This window comes from Plecotus auritus, assembly GCF_963455305.1.
Source record: "Plecotus auritus genome assembly, chromosome: 9".
Taxonomy (NCBI): domain Eukaryota; kingdom Metazoa; phylum Chordata; class Mammalia; order Chiroptera; family Vespertilionidae; genus Plecotus; species Plecotus auritus.
In genome coordinates, this window is record NC_137783.1 from 109,915,722 (window position 1) to 109,932,983 (window position 17,262).

Consider the following 17,262-nt stretch of genomic DNA (forward strand, 5'->3'; position numbering starts at 1 on the left):
CAGACTCAAAGTCTATAGCTGGATGGGACTTTAAAGACCACCCAGCCCCAAATCCCAATAAAATATGGAAAGGCAGTCAAGTGTAAGAATGAATGGGCAGGTGATAGATGCTTGAAGAGTTTTAAGAAATGAGATTGAGTAGATCTAGGAGTCAGAGAAAGGTAGAATTTGAACTAGGCTTTGAAAGATAGGGCAGAATGAGTGAAGGGAATAAGACAAGGGAAGCTTGGAGACAGAAATGGGGCAAGACCACCCCTGAAGAGAGAAAGCAGGCCCAGTGTGGCTGCTCTGAATTTCAGTGTCCCCATCCAGGGAGGAGACTCCCCTTCACACAGTCTTTACACTCACAGGGCTTAATTAATAAAATAATACAAAGTCTTTTGCAAGTTGCAGAAACCCAATATATATTAGCAAAATCACAAAGGAGGATTTATTAAGAGCAGTTAGGGTGTAGTCATAAGTTCAAAGAGAGGCTGCAGACAGTAGGGCAACTCCAGGGATCTCCTGGCCTAAAACTACTTACTTGTCTGAATTCACAAAGTAGGGGCTAGGTATATCTCACACTCCCAGGGTTGGACCAAATAAAATTCTAGGATTTTACGGTGGTGTAATGTAAACACTCTAATAGTCTATGATATAGTTAGTCCCCTCAGCCCTCCCTCCCTCTATCCCACCCCAGTTGTCTGGGAGTGCTATCCCACTCTTCCCTCAGCCCACAGGCTCTTTTGTCTGCACTGGGTCTGCCCTCTGCTGGCCAGATCCAGCATATCACTTTGAGCCCTAAAAGCGAAATTTCAGTAATCACTCATTCAACAGATACTTACTGAATGCCTACCATGTGCCAAGCGCTCATTTAGGCACACACAAGATACATAAGTAAAGAAAAAAGATCAAAGAAACCTCCACCCAACAGATAAGAGCATTTTCTACATGTTAGGCAGTGGTCTAAACATTTTACACACATTAACTCACTTAACTTTTAAAACCTTCATAACAACCCTATTTAGTAGATTCCTTAGAATTACTTCAATAAAACCCACTTGTTCTTCATCTAGCCCCTTCAGTACCTTCAACCCAGTATCCACACGTTGGCACACCCAGCCCAGAGCGTGGACCTGAACAGTCCCAGAAATGAATGGGAAAGTGATTTGGGGAAATGATGGTAGAGTATTGGCACAGGTAGACAAGTTGGAAGCAGAGATTGAGATAGGCATTTACTGAGGGAGCACTTTTCAGGGAGAACCTGCAAGGGAGAGAGTGAGGTAGAAATAAATAAAGGGGAAAAGCCAAACAAGGTGTGTCTCAGGTTATGACTAGCCCTGGCCTGATTGACAGGGAACTGTTATACTGGTACATGGCTGGGGCATAAACCACATGACAGGATTACACCCCCTTGAGTTAAGGGGGCCGGCCTTTGATGCCCCCATATCAGTCAGTCATTGGTTGAAGCCCATCCATGTAGGGAGCAAGGACAAGCGGAGGGTTGTGAGGAGGTTCCATCAGCTGAGAGCGGTTTTCTGGAGAAGGGTGGAACCTGTGAGCTAGTGCAGGCTAGAGCAGTGGGAGAAAGCTAAGCAAGGAAGTTGTCTTGATTGGAGATTAACAACAGCCTGGTTCTTCAGGAAGGTTCTAAAGCTCAATTTCCATCACAGAATTGGCCCCACCTTTTGTGACTATCTTCTTCTACCCCATGTCAGTCATCATTGGCTGCTGGCCGCCAGAGGAAGCAATTAACCTCCTAGTAGGCTCACATTTTGCTGAGGCCAAGTCTTTGGAGAAGGGGCATCTCTGAGCTGATGGCAACCAAAACACACAGCAGCTGGGGAAATGGGTCTGTGTGGGGCTCTGTCAGCATGTACTTACAGCTGTGCTTTGGGGAAAACGAGCAGAAGCAAGAGTGTCACATTTTGAGAGTTCCTTCTAGTTTAAGAGACAAGAGGCACACACCAAAAAAAGAACAAAACAAGATAACACCTAATCAATAAAAACATATTTTTAAAAAACTGGTAGGATTTGATTAGGATGCTCTATTCAGTCATTCGGGGACTCAGAATAATGATTACTGTCCTCAACATGTAGCTTCCAAGTTCACTATGGTGTAAGCATGTCTTTCTTTTTTTCCTTATATTTTTATTGATTTTAGAGAGGAAGGGAGAGGGAGAGAGAGATAGAAACATCAATGGTGAGAGACAATCATTGATAGGCTGCCTCCTACACTCCCCCCACTAGGGATCGAGCCCACAACCTGGACATGTGCCCTTGATCAGAATCGAACCCGGAACCCTTCAGTCCGCAGGCTGATGCTCTATCCACTGAGCCAAACCAGCCAGGGTGGTGTAAGCTTTTCTAATTAGTGAAGATAAAGAAAGAACAGAAGTCCAGCGCCAGAGATTTACTCTTAAACAAGCAAGGTAAAAGCTGCATAAAGCCTCTTGCCCACATCCATTGATGAGGGCTTAGTAACACGGCTACAACTGTCTGCGAGGGGCACTGGCAAATGAGGCTCCAATCTGGGCAGTCATGTTCCAGCCAAATCTCTATTACTATGGAAGGAACTAATGGATTTTCATGGACAGCTAGTAGTCTTCACCCCATCCTTCTCACCCTTCCCCCAAAATTGGTCATGATAAAAAAATGTACAGCCCTGCCAAGAAGGAAGAAGTGCTGCTACTCTAATTCGAACTTTTGGTTTGTTTTTTATTTGTTTTTGTTTTGTTTTTGGCAGGCGGGGGTGGGGGAGGATCTTGTGGATATAACTAAACCTGTTCTGGGAGTGTGACTTTTACTCATTTTTTTTTCTGGCACTGGTCTCTCCTCTCATTGGTAATGTCTAAGACACTGGTCTGGGCATGGGAGAAACAGACAAAGCAAGGCTTTCAGCCAACCTTGTATAGGAAAAAGACTCCTCTTTCAGGTGCCACTGAGAAACCAAAAACGTGATCTGCCTGCATGAAATCAGAGAACTCATCTGTGGTTGTGGTTAAACTGACAAGAGAATGAGCTCCTGGGAGCAGGAGAGTCAGAAGTTAGTGAGCAGGAAAGAAAAAGGGAAGAAAAACTAATATTTGATGAGCAATCAATCTCTGCCAGGCACTGTGCTGGGAATTTACATGTTACCTTATTACATACTTTTAAAAACTCTTGAGGTAATTATTTTTTATCCCCATTTCATAGATGAAGAAACAGAAGCTCAGAAGTGAAATAGCTTAACATTCACTTAATACGTGAAGCTCTCTAGATTTTTAACACAAACTTGCCTGAATTCAAAAAGCCCGTGTTCTTCCCACTAGAGCTTTGAGAGTCACATTTGATCCTTTCTCCCAGCAGACTTTGTGGCTGGCCTCTCTGTTCCCCTTCAGGGACCAAGTAGAGTAGTAAGAATCTCATCCTTGCCTAGCTCCTTCAACCCCCAGCCAACTGCCATAAAAAAAAAAAAAAAAAAAAAAAAACAGGTTTGGCTCAGTGGATAGAGCGTCGGCCTGCGGACTGAAGGGTCCCGGGTTCGATTCCGGTCAAGGGCATGTACCTTGGTTGCGGGCACATCCCCAGTGGGAGGTGTGCAGGAGGCAGCTGATCGATGTTTCTCTCTCATCGATGTTTCTAGCTCTCTATCCCTCTCCCTTCCTCTCTATAAAATATCAATAAAATATATTTTAAAAAATATATAAAAAGATGGCATTGTCACAATACTTATGGGAATTGTAACTAACTGGCACACCTCTTGTGGGAGGGTCCCTGAGTCCCTACAGCACCGACTCAACATTGGGAACAAAAGGAACAAAGAGGCCAGCCACAAAATTTGCTGGGAGACTGGGAAGTTTTACTCTCTAGAAAGGATCTAACATGAATAATTGTTTCATCTCCCTCAATTGGGGAGAGATTATTTAAATTCATCTCAAAAAAGCTCTGTGGGAGAGTTGCAGGCTTACAGTTCTGTTGATTTACTATTCATTCATTCATTCAACAGATATTAAATACCTAGATGTCAGGCAATTGGTTTGGCTCTAAGAATATGGAAGAAAACAAGATAGGCACAATCCCTACCTTCATAGGGCAAGGATTGCCTCACCAACTTCCGTTTTTCTACTTATAAAAATCTTCAACTTCTATAAAGCTTTATGTTGCTGCGCTCCCTCCCCCCCTTTGAGCCCCCTCTCTAAGTGAAAGGGGCTTCCTTTATTCAACTTACTACCCTGTTTATAATTCCATGATAATTTATATCACATTGTACTCTTTTGGCAGATCTTTTCTCCTTCCTAGAAACAGTGTAAGGGTGCAGGCAGGGACCAGGTCTAATGAATCTCTATGCCCCCATCCAGTAGGATAAGACTTGGCACAAAGTGGATGTTTAATTAATATCAGTAGAATGAATCAATGTCATCATAAGTATTGTGCAACATAATCTCTCATATGTGTATTGTGCTTCCAACCCTTCAAAGTATTTCTATCTCAATTATCTCTTTTGATTTAGAGAGTTTGGTCCAGTGGATTCAATTAAAAGTGGATGTGAGCCTGGCTGATGTGGCTCAATGGTTGAGTGTTGACCTATGAACCAGGAGGTTAAGGTTTGATTCCCAGTTGGGGCACATGCCCAGGCTGCAGGTTCAATCCCCAGTGTGGGGCATGCAGGAGGCAGCTGATCAATAATTCTCTCTTATCACTGATGTTTCTATCTCTCCCTCTCCTTCCCTCTCTGAAATCAATAAAAGTATATCCTATATAATAAAGAGGTAATATGCAAATTGACCCTCACACCCTCATGTCACAACATGGCCCACGTTGTCACAAGATGGCCGCTCCCACATCATCACAAGATGGCCGCCCCCATGTCATCACAAGATGGCCACCCCATGTTGTCACAAGATGGCCACCCCACATCATCACAAGATGGGTGCCCCATGTTATCACAAGATGGCCACCCCCATGTCATTACAAGATGGCCGCCACAAGGTGGCCACCCCATGTCATCACAAGATGGCCACCACAAGATGGCCGCCCCCACGTCGTCACAAGATGGGCACCCCCATGTTGTCACAAGATGGCCGCCCCCATGTCATTACAAGATGGCCACCACAAGGTGGCCACCCCCACATCATCACAAGATGGCCGCCCCACGTTATCACAAGATGGCCACCACAAGATGTCCACCCTCACATCATCACAAGATGGCCGCCTCCATGTTGTCACAAGATAGCTGCCACAAGATGGCCACCCCCACATTGTCACAAGATGGCCTGCAGGGGAGGGCAGTTGGGGGCAATCGGGCTAGCAGGGGAGCAGTTAGGTGTCAATCATGCCGGCAGGGGAGCTGTTAGTCGTCAATCAGGCCGGCAGGGGAGCAGTTAGGGGGCTAACAGGCTGGCAGGCAGAAGTGGTTAGGGGCAATCAGGCAGGCAGGCAGGCAAGTTGTTAGGAGCCAGCAGTCCCGGATTGTGAGAGGGATCCCAGATTGGAGAGGGTACAGGCTAGGCTGAGGGACACCTCCCCCCCACCAGTGCACAACTTTCATGCACCGGGCCTCTAGTTTTAAAATAATAATAAAATAAAAAAGCATTCTGGGAGCCCATGAAGTGATTGCAAACTCCCAGGAGTGAAGACAGTGGTGCTGTGCTCAGATACTTGGGGCCATTGCATCCATTACCCAGCTGCTGGGAATATGAGCTGCTGACAGCTCACAGCTGCATCCCTCACTGCGCATTGCCCTGGGCCACAGGGACCTATTTTACCCAAGGTTATACCCTCTCCAGAGGACAGCTCACAATGACAGACTGGTGTAGAACTACAAAGGTCTGTTTTCATGGCCTCAATTTGAGACAACCTTGAGTGGCCATCTCAGCTCCTGAACTCCCAATAAGATCAGCTGAGGCTTCAGTTACAACCACATTGTGAGTTAGCTTCTCCCTCTGCCCATTTCTACTTCCCCACTTTCCTACTGGTGTATCTCCTAAGAGCACTCCACAAAAAACCCTGCATGCACCTCTCCCTCTCAGTCTGTTTCCAAGGTAATCAATTTCTTCCTCAAGAACTGTGCCCTAGTTACTAGGCCTGTTCCAAAGTTGGTGTCGGTAATAATAAAAGAATGGAATGATAGAATATGGATGGAGGCAGTTAGGAGTTCTAGCAAAACCAAAAAGAAGACTCGCCATGCAGAAAACAGCCAGTTATGGTCATTGAATAAGAAGTAGCCACTAGAGGGCCCAGCACTACAGATTCACAGCTCAGCTGCTACATCGGAGCAGAATTCTAATTTTGCCTTTGACCTGGCAGGCACCAGAATAACTGTCTGCACTGGGGCAGCATGGGGTGGGGTGGGGGGGGGGGGGTCGCGGGATATTGTTGGCCCAACACTTTCTTCTCTTTTACCTTTGCCATGGACATCAGTGTCCTATCCTGTTCCAACACCCTGTCACCAAGCCCTCAGTGCCATTACACATCAATGTATTTTAAAAAATCAAGGCTTCCAAAGACTGCGGGTTTTCATCATCAACTGCTCTCTTTGTTCTCAATGGGTTCTGAAGATGAGAAATGTGAAATTCCAAACAGTTGGTTGTGATGATTCTCGCCCAAAATGGAGAGAATCAGCAATATAATCTGTCCAGTCCTATCACTTTCCCCATGCCCCTTCGCTTCCCTAGTTTGTAGTAAAGATAAGACATGCAGGCTTAGATGGGAACTATAGTGGCCAAGGGAGAAAGAGGTCATGGGAGTCTTCACAAAATATGAAAAAGTTTGAGAACATTGTATAACTGAGTGAATTAAATCAATTAAGTTTTTCTGCTATGCACTTGGTAAAAAGACAAAATTTGTTTTTCTCGGTACCCTTTTGGAAGGACAGTGTTTTGTGAGTTGGAAGTCTTTCTTTACCTCAGGAGGAAAACATTTAGAGGTCTCTGTTTCCAACACATACATTCTTGATGGGACAGAGCTGGATTATTTGAGTGGATAAAGCTCTGAAGACTAAAGGGGAGAAGAGTTGAATTCTGAAAAACCAGGAGGATGGCAGGGTGGTGGGAACCTGCACTTGACTCTCTCCCAGTATCTCTGGCAGTGATAACTACAAGGACACCTAGGGAATCAACGCCAAGCCATGACTTTGGGAGCCATATAGGAATTGTTGGTGGCCAGATTTAGAATGGAAGGAGTAAATGCCTTAAGCAACTGGGCCAGATACATCTGACTGGAACATGCCGCCTTGGACAATGAGCCACAACTACAATGGATTGAAGACAGTTCCTCAGATTTTCCAGACTGGGTACACCCTGGGGTGTTTGCATCCCTACAAAAGCTCTGAAATTGGATCGCTCACCAACCTGGCAGGCAGGGGTAAAGTTAAATTAAATTTTATTTTATTTCAAAAAACAGTAAAGAAATCGAATGTTCTTGTACTTGCTATTGAACAAATCAAATGATTCTAATACCTGAAGCTCTCATATCACAATAGTAAATCTAACCTGGCCACATTAATAAAATAACAGTAATAATGTTTTGAGGTATTATCACGTTAGGCAATGTATTATTTCACGTAATCCTCACAACACACCTGTGAGGTAGACTGAGACAGGGAAGTCAAGAGGGTCACCCAGGTCACATGGTTAGTTAATGTCAGAATCAGGTGTGTTGGACTCCATGTCCAACTTCTATAGCCATTCATTCACTGACATCTAGCTCATCATTCACTAACTCATTTAGCCAAATATTCACTCAGGCAGTGAATGGGATTAATACATTTATTGAACAGTGAGATAGATCTAGTAGTAGTTTGAAGAACAAAAGACACTTAAAATCATAGAACGTTTGCACTGGCAGCTAGTCTAGTGGAGAAGAGCAAAAATGTTAGAGCCAAATAGACTAGATTGGAATAATGGCTCTCTGTTGTTAGCAAACATACCTAAGGGACCTTGAGCAATTTATTTAACCTCTTTTATTATCAGCTTCTATATTGTGTGTCACAAATAATAATGCACATACATTCTCATTAGACTGATGTGAAAATTATAGCTAATATTAGAGATAGTATCTATCTATCATATATCTATTTATCTATCTATACAAAACCAGTTACATAATTGGGGGGGGGGGGGAGGTCCAGTACAAAATAAAAATGCAGGACTCCTTGTTTAAAAGTTATTAAAAATTTCAAGATGGTGACAGCAGAGGATTAAATCAAGTATGGAGCCCTTTTAAATATGTGGTCCTGATGGTATATCAGTACCTGGCACAGAAGAAGTATGCAAAAAAGGTAATCCCTTTTTCTCTCTAGGTCATTGATTTTAACCCTCTTTGCATGTGAGAAAAATGAAGTCCAATGAAGAGAGAAAAATGCAAGCTGGTAGCAGAGCCAGGACCAGAACCCATACTCCTCTATTCCCAGTTAGTAGTCTTTACCTCAACATTTCCCAAGTGTGTTCTATATGATAATAATAGATAGTCCATGTACAAAAGTTTCCACAAACAAGCAAATTTGCAAAACATTAGATTAAGATTAAATAGACATCTTTTGCAGAGCTCGTCAGAGACTTTCCTATGTGCAACATGAACCTCCAAGGACAGAACATGGAACATCGGCAGAGTATTGATATGGAATCCTTTCTCAGGAGCACATTAAGTATCTCCCAGAACTCGCTCAGAAATGCTGCTCTGTACACTGCTGCAGGGCAGTGGAAGTTTCCATGGGTTTTGATCTACGGGGTGTGGTTGTTCTTATTCTAAATTAGAAGCAAACATATTCCTTCCATTAGGCCTTTTAGTCGGAATCTCTGCCCTGGTTGACTAGCTAGCCTGAGGATAAAAAATAATAAAAACCAGACTACAGGAAAAACATACTTGTTTAGAGTCATCCAGCTGCATCCAAAGGCGAATGCAATCTACCCTCTCCCAGGAATAGAAATATAGAGAAAAACATGACTATGACCCCCAAATTCTTTCCAGTCTGAGTAACTTGCTTACAGCCACCACATTACAAAAGTAGCAGCTAAAGTCCCATACACACAAAGGCACACAAGAAGCCATAAAATCATGATTTTCATTTTAGCTCCTCCATTTATTAGCCATTTGGCCTCAACTGGTTAATTCATCTGCGCATCCCTTTACTTTACTGGAAACCCTCTTGCATCAAATTAACCTCTCCCTTATTTGAACTACAGACATTTATATTTCATCTGCAGCACTCCTCCCCCAGGACCTTGCGAACCTCTATGGAACATAGTTTAAGAACCAGTGGACTAGAATCTAGTCACTAGATGATTCCTTTCAGCTCTGATAGTCTGCGATTCAAATTTGTATCTAGTCTTGCAAGCTCTTGCCTCCACATTAATAAAGGACCCTAGCTCCTTGAGAAATGCTCCTCTGAACTTCTGGGAGTCCCAGAGAGTGATTCTCACATGCTGTGCTATTGAGATGCCGGGTGACACTGACCCTTCTGGAGTGCCTAGTACACAATGCCCATGATATGGATTGTGCAAAGGGGAGGATACTATACTTTCTCCCCCTATTATGCTTTATTTTGTCACATGGGCTTTCAATAGGGTATTATTTAAGTCCTTTGACTCAAGAGTTGTTAGTAAAGCAGCTCTTCTATATTTTTCTGATTCCTCTTCACCCCCACTCCTCTCCAAAAATTGCTAAACGTGAGCCAATGGTGGGGGTTAAGGGTAGGGCTGCATCAAGGCCAGGAAACAAATCTGCATGATAAACCTAATATTGAACTTAGACTCACTCCTCTCTGATTTTGAAGATTCTTTTACTGGACCTACATTGACTATCTTCTCACTTTCCTTAAGATGAGTTCCCTCCCAGGAGAGACCTAAAGCCCTCACAAAAAAATAGACATTTGGTGAGCTGGGCCTACTAGGTTGGAAGCGCCTGTTTGGGTCCTCCAGGAAGCAAATGCCAAGACAGAGTAAAAAGGGCAAGAGATTTATTGGAGGAAATACCTGTGAAGGATAAAGAAGAGAGGGAACAGGAGAAGGTGGGAGAGACTCAGCCTGCAATGCAATCCTGACACCTGTGAAAGAAGAGGGGGAAGGAAGGAGGATTGAGCAGGAGGAGGCTCAGACTTAAGTGCAGTCTTTGAAAAAGTCTCCGATGGGCTAATGGAGAGTAGCAGAGCAAAGACTGCCCATTAGAAGAGCCCCATGTTGGGCAGGAATGACCTGGCTCTAGCATGTCTACAGTGCTCAGTCATTGGTAGGGAGAAGGACAGGAAGAACATGTCTGTGATGTAAACACTGCAGTAGATTCCGAAGGTGCTTCTGCTAAAGGCAGTCAGCTAACTCCACGGCTCTCAGCAGGCTCTCCATGCGGGAGATCTGAGCAGCACACTCCCCATGCCTGACACACTGGATATGCCCACACCTGTGTAAATTCAAAAAGTGGACATAATTTAAGCTCAAGTTGAGTGCATATTTATTACAAATACTATGGAGCCTGTAAAAGGTATTGTACTTGGCACTACAGCAGTTCCACCCTCTTCAGTGGAATGACTGAGTCTGAGAAGGTTTCAGATAATCGGGTTTTTATTACCACTATTGTCAACATCAGGCATGTTTTAATAGCCTCTGTTGTATATTAATACTGTGACAAGCTTAGTACAAAAGAGAACAATCCTTAGGGAGCTCAAGGTGAGTCTGTAATAAAATATTCTTCCATAGTTGGAGAGCTCAGAGGAGGCTATTGAAGATTTTCTTAATGCTAATCACTGGACATGAAGGAGGAAGGATCCTTTTAGAAGACTTGGCCTTGGAGGTAACCAGAGAGACCTTGAAACTGATCTGCTAGCAGACTGGGTGGCACAAGGACATGCTCCACCCCCAGGACCCTGCCAGCCAAACTTCAGGATTTGCTGAGAAGCAAGCCTAACACCTGTTGTGGCTCCTGGATCAGAGCCAAAATTTGAGAGGGAGAAAGGAGGGAAGAGGAAGAAACTGGGAAAGAAGGAGTTGTAGTCAGAGAGGTAAGACAGCAGGATTTTCAGAACCGTGCCAAAATTCGTCCCAACCTAATCACCTGGCAAAGGAGAGAGTGTCAGTGGTAGAAAGAACACTGGGCATGATACCTAAGCTTGGCCTCTAACTCCCTGGCTGACCTTTGTCACTCATTGACCCTCTGGGCCTGTGCTTCTTGACTGTAGTCTGAAGAGCTAGAACAAACATTCTTTAAAGTTCTTCCATTTGAACAGTCTAAGATTCTAGCGGCTCCCTTAAAACAATCTTTTAGAGCCTGCAGAGAGGCATGACAAAGAGTGAGTGTGGGATAAAAATATTGTCCAGTGAGTCCAGGAATAATATAACATAATGTCATATAACATACATAGTATAACATAACATAACACACAACCTAACACAGGCATTAGAGCAGGGTGGGGGGAACATCCTCGAAATCATTAGCTCTGGCCCTGCCAAGGGATTAGGCGTGAGTTAATTAAATGTTTGACCAAATATAGCAAGCTAATTTTTAAGTTGATAATTTTGCATGGCCCTCGAATGATATTATAAATACCCAAATGGCCCTTGGCAGAATAAAGGTACCCCACCCCTGTACGAGAGTGTGGGAATATGGAGCTCATTTCATGATCGAGACATCCAAGGCATCTAAATGTGACTCTGTTCTATCTTTATATAGAGGTGCAGATGATCCGGGAAGGAAAATAGTTCCACCTGTCAGCTGGCCCTAAAAGGTGTGAGATTCGTATATATTCCATCTACAATGAACTCTCAGTGTTACCGAAGCAAAGAAGATGGAACTGTTCCTGTCCTTTTCTGAACTCTTTCTCAAGTTTTCTCTGGTAAAGACAAGCCTTTTCTATTCCCCTTTAAGTCTGCATTTGCTGTTAATTTTCACCTAGATAAAAATGCTGGGAGGAGAAAGCATATCATAGGATTTTTCCAGAGCTAATATTTTAGGACTCTAAGAACAACAGGGTTCCATGCTCCCTTCTCATTTATATCTCCTATTTGAGTTAATAAAATACCACAGTTAAAAAAAAAGACACCAAAAAACAAAACAAACAAACAAACAAAAAACCCACAATCCAAGGAATGGCATAATTAGCAGCCAATAGGAGAAGGTCCACAATCCCCAGGCATTTGATATTGTACCTTCTAGGCTAGCCCCTCCCAGAAAGGATCAGGTTTTCTCTTGGGGTTTCTTCCTTTTTGAATAAAGCATCACTAGGGGCTAAGGTCTGGAAACACAAACCCTTATCTTAGTCTATGGTAGACAAACAGGTCTAGGGAGATTAAATGACCTGCAGGGAAAGAGCGCTCTGAGCTTCCTGGGAGACCAGACTGAAGTGAAGGGGAAAGGATGTGGCATCTGTGAAGACACAAGAGGAGCCACAGGAGGGCTGTGCTGCCTAAATAATTAATGGCATATTAGGCAGCAGACCCAATTCTCAGACATGCCTGGGGCCTTCAGGTAGGGAATCTGCTAACTCACTATCACCCTTTGGATCTCAGCTTAAATATTATTTCTTCTGGGAAGCAAGGTGCCACACAGTTATGCCAGTTGCACACTGCACACACTTAGGGTATGCCAATCGCAACATAGATATTAAAAATTTACATATTCTTATGACAATTTTTCAGCAGTTGGCAGTTAAGTGTTTTGAGGGAAAAGCACCTTTATTTATTTATTTATTTATTTAATCTTTTTTTTTTTTTTTTTTTTTTTTGATTCATAAAGTAGTGCTATATGAGCTGGCAATGGCCCTGCCCAGAAGCCTTTCCCGACTCAATCAGGTTTGGTCCTGTCTTACCTGCTTCAGAAGGACCCTGTCCTCTTCCTACCATCACATTTACCACAATTCATTCTAATTGCCTACTTGCTTGTCTGTATTCACACTGGATTATCAGCGTTGTGAAGGCAGAGACTGTGTTTTGTTCAACACTGGGCCTGAGAATGGTACTTGGCCCTAGCACAAGCTCAATGATATTTGTTGAACAAATAAGCAACATAACCTGAGGCAGTCCAATACCTTTCTGAGTTCCCTATAATCGAAGGAGGAGAGCAGAAGAGTGACAAGAGCAGAGAGAGGGACGGGCAACCAAATAAAAATCAGTCCACTTTCCTCTGCAAACCTTTAATAAGTAATTAGAGAAGAGAGCCACAAATCTACAAAGGTAAGTTCCCTTTCTAGATCTGATAACTACTGACTTCCCCTTTAGCATCAGATCCTAAAATCCTCTGTGCATTGGCCAGGTTGTGGCTCAGATAACAATGTTACTGACATGGAAAGCTATGTGCTAGTCTGACCACTTTCACTTTCTATTCTGTTGAGTTCATTTCTTGTTTCCTTTCAAATAGACTAACCCACAATGTTTACAGATGGAGAAACCAGTATCAGAGAGGGAATATTTCTTATCCAATATCACATACTAAAAGTTAATGGCCAGACCAAGATCAGACTCCGTGTCATCCGACACTTGTTTTTCCCATTGTAACACCCTTTATTTTTCTGCATATTTATGACCTGAAAGATGAGCTATCTCTTAATCTCACCTTCTTCCCTTCTTTTGTCTCTCTGGGTCATCTATTGAGATGACTTAGTTAGGTCAGTTTTACTGTTTTACTGTTTAGTCACCTCTAGATCCCAGTCAACTACCTGTTGTCTTATCCTGGCTGTCAGGAACAAAATTCTGATACTGGAGACACACACACCCTAGTTACGCAGTATTCTTTTCACTGCTCCTCAACTGAACTATCTTGACTCCTGGCAAAATTTCAGGCATCATCTTGGCTAACTCCTGCTTATCTCTTAGATATCCATTTAGATCACATTATTTCAGGAAATGAAATACATTTTTTTTAAATTTAATAAATCTTTACTGTTCAGATTATTACAATTGTTTCTCCTTTTCCCCCCCATAGCTCCGCTCCACCCGGTTCCCACACCATCCTCTGCCCTAACCTCTCCTCCACTGTCCTCATCCATAGTTGTATGATTTTTGTCCAGTCTCTTCCTGCACCCCCATACCCTTTCCCCCTGAGAATTATCAGTCCACTCCCTTTCTATGCCCCTAATCCTATTATATTCACCAGTTTATTTTGTTCCTCAGATTTTTAATTCACTTGATTTTTAGGTTCACTTGTTGATAGATATGTATTTGTTGTTCATAATTTTTATCTTTACCTTTTTCTTCTTCCTCTTCTTAAAGAATACCTTTCAGCATTTCATATAATACTGGTTTGGTGGTGATGAACTCCTTTAGTTTTTTCTTATCTGTGAAGCTCTTTATCTGACCTTCCATTCTGAATGATAACTTTGCTGGGTAGAGTAATCTTGGTTGTAGGTTCTTGCTATTCATCACTTTGAATATTTCTTGCCACTCCCTTCTGGCCTGCATAGTTTCTGTTGAGAAATCAGCTGACAATCGTATGGGTGCTCCCTTGTAGGTAATTAACTGTTTTTCTCTTGCTGTTTTTAATATTCTTTGTCTTTTGCCCTTGGCATTTTAATTATGATGTGTCTTGGTGTGGTCCTCTTTGGATTTCTCTTGTTTGGGGTTCTGTGTGCTACCTGGACTTGTAAGTCTATTTCTTTCACCAGGTAGGGGAAGTTTTCAGTCATTATTTCTTCAAATAGGTTTTCAGTATCTTGCTCTCTCTCTTCTTCTGGCACCCCCATAATTCCGATGTTGGTACACTTGAAGTTGTCCCAGAGGCTTCTTATACTATCTTCAACTTTTTGGATTCTTTTTTCTTTTTGCTTTTCCAGTTGAGTGTTTTTTGCTTCTTTGTTTTTGAAATCTTTGACTTGATTCTTGCATTCCTCTAGTCTGCTGTTGGGTCTCTGTATAATATTTTTTATTTCAGTCAGTGTATGTTTAATTTCTAGTTGGTCCTATTTCATATCCTTGAGGGTCTCGCTAAATTTATCGGCCTTTTCTAGGATATTCTTAAAAAGCCTTATAACCGTGGTTTTGAATTTTATATCCAGTCGTTTGTTTTCCTCCATTTCTTTCGTTTGTGATCTGTTTCTTTGTCTCCACATTTTCGCTGCTTCCCTGAGTTGGTAGGGTAGCTTTGTGTGCTAGGTTTCCTATATGGCCCAGTGGGTCAGCCTCCCCAGTTAACCTGAAGTGGACACTCTTGGTGCACCCCTTTGTGGACTGTGTGTACAGCCTTGTTGTAGTTAAGTCTTGATTGTTGTTGGTATCACTGGGAGGAATAGACCTCCAGGCCAGTTGGCTGTGAGGATCAGCTGTGTCTACGCTGGGAGAAGTTCGGTGCTGGAGACAGCCTTATAGGATTAGACTTGCAAAATTGCAAAAGCCTCTGTGCTCAGCTTGGATGGGGTAGAGTCTCAGGGCGGAGCAGACAGTCTTGGCTTCCCGTCAGCCCTGCCCTTGCGCACACGCCTTCAGACTTCTGCCTTCCGCGACTCCCCTGAGTTTCCGCCTGACAGTCCAGATTTCCGCTGTAAGAGCGTGGGTCCCCAGGGGCTCGCCCAGAACTGGGGTTCAGTGCAGTTGGAACTAGGGTTCAGTGCAGTCAGGAGCTTCCGACTCCCTTCTGCTAGGGAATGCCTGCGACAACCTCCACATTCAGCTTTCTCTGCGAGCACTCGTGTGCGCGCGTGCACCTCCAGACCCCTGCCCACTGAGGTTCCCCCAGGTCTCCAAGTCTCCATGTGCCTTTCTCTCTACCTGACAGTCCAGACTCCCCCTGTATGAGCCTGGGTCCATGGGGTTTCGCCTGGAACTGGGTTTCAGTGCAGTTGGAACTGGGGTTCAATGCAGTCGAGGGCTTCCTTCCCCTCCCACCAGAGAAAGTCAGCCAGGCAGTCGCCCTTCCTCTCTGCATGCGTTTCCGTACCTCAGCCCTTTGCCGCTCCTCTGATTCTCCGTGAGCTTTCCTCTTTCCTTCTATTGTAGAATTTCCACTCAGCCAGCCTTCCTGTGGTTCTGAATGATGTCCGTTCTGTCTTTTAGTTGTAGTTTTGAAATTGTTGTGTGAGGCAGCAGTTTAGGTGCTTACCTATGCCACCATTTGGTTTCTCTGAAATACATTTTATTTGGTCTGTCTCCCCAGTCTGGGTAAGGAATACTCCTATAAGCATCCAAATTTCCCCAACAAACATTAATCACCCTGAACACTAATTGCCTGCTCACTTTGTCTCTATTCCCAACTCTACTGTAACTTCTATGAAAACAGAGACTACTCCTGTTTCCCTGTAGCATTATTTCCTCTAGGACCCAGCAAAGAGCCCAACACATGGCAAATGCTACATAAATACCTATTGAATGGATGACTAGAACTCTGACTCCATGATTCCTAATTAAATGCACAGTAGTGATCAAGTGACAAAAAGATGTAAGTACTTTATAGTGGAACATATTACATAGATGTTAAGGACGTATTATGTTAAAATCATTAATTAAGCCAGCTATCACTACAATAAAAATTTCCTCTCTTTCTGACATGGAGATGCAAAAATAAATAAATAATTTAAAATTTAGCAGTCTATCCACAAGAGTTTCCAAGACTTAAATGTTAGATATGCCCTGCCATAGGCAAATATCATCACCAGACTCAAGCACTGCCTTTGTGACAGTACCCATACCTCAAGGGCAGGCTGGACTCCTTGCCTCTGTTCTCTTCCTCAGTCTAGTTGGTGTCCATATATTGACTGAGTGTTCACTGCGAATCCGTCTCTATTCTAAGTTTTTACGTGCATTATCTCATTTCATTCTTGCAACAACCCTGGAGGAAATGTCTATTTTTATTGCCTTTTAATGATGGGAAAACCAAGACACAAAGGTTATATGACTTGCCCTAAATCACAAAACTCAAGTGATGAAGCTAGGATTCAAACCCAGCTCTTACTCTTTTTTTTTTTTTTAATATATTTTATTGATTTTTTAGAGAGGAAGGGAGAGGGATAGAGTTAGAAACATCAATGAGAGAGAAACATCGATCAGCTGCCTCCTGCACACCTCCTACTGGGGATATGCCTGCAACCAAGGTACATGCCCTTGACCGGAATCGAACCTGGGACCTTTCAGTCCACAGGCTGACGCTCTATCCACTGAGCCAAACCAGTTAGGCTACCCAGCTCTTACTCTTAATCACTGTGCTATCAGACTCTGCTTCCTGCTACTTCTTCTACAACAACCTTCCACCTTACTTAGATTGGCCTCCTCCTAATACCCAAACACACATTGGACTTTTTGAACTCCATGCATCTGGAATATAATTCTATTAAAAATTAAAAAGAGTCATAGATTATTTTGTAGAATATCAGCTTAGGAACAAAGAAGACCT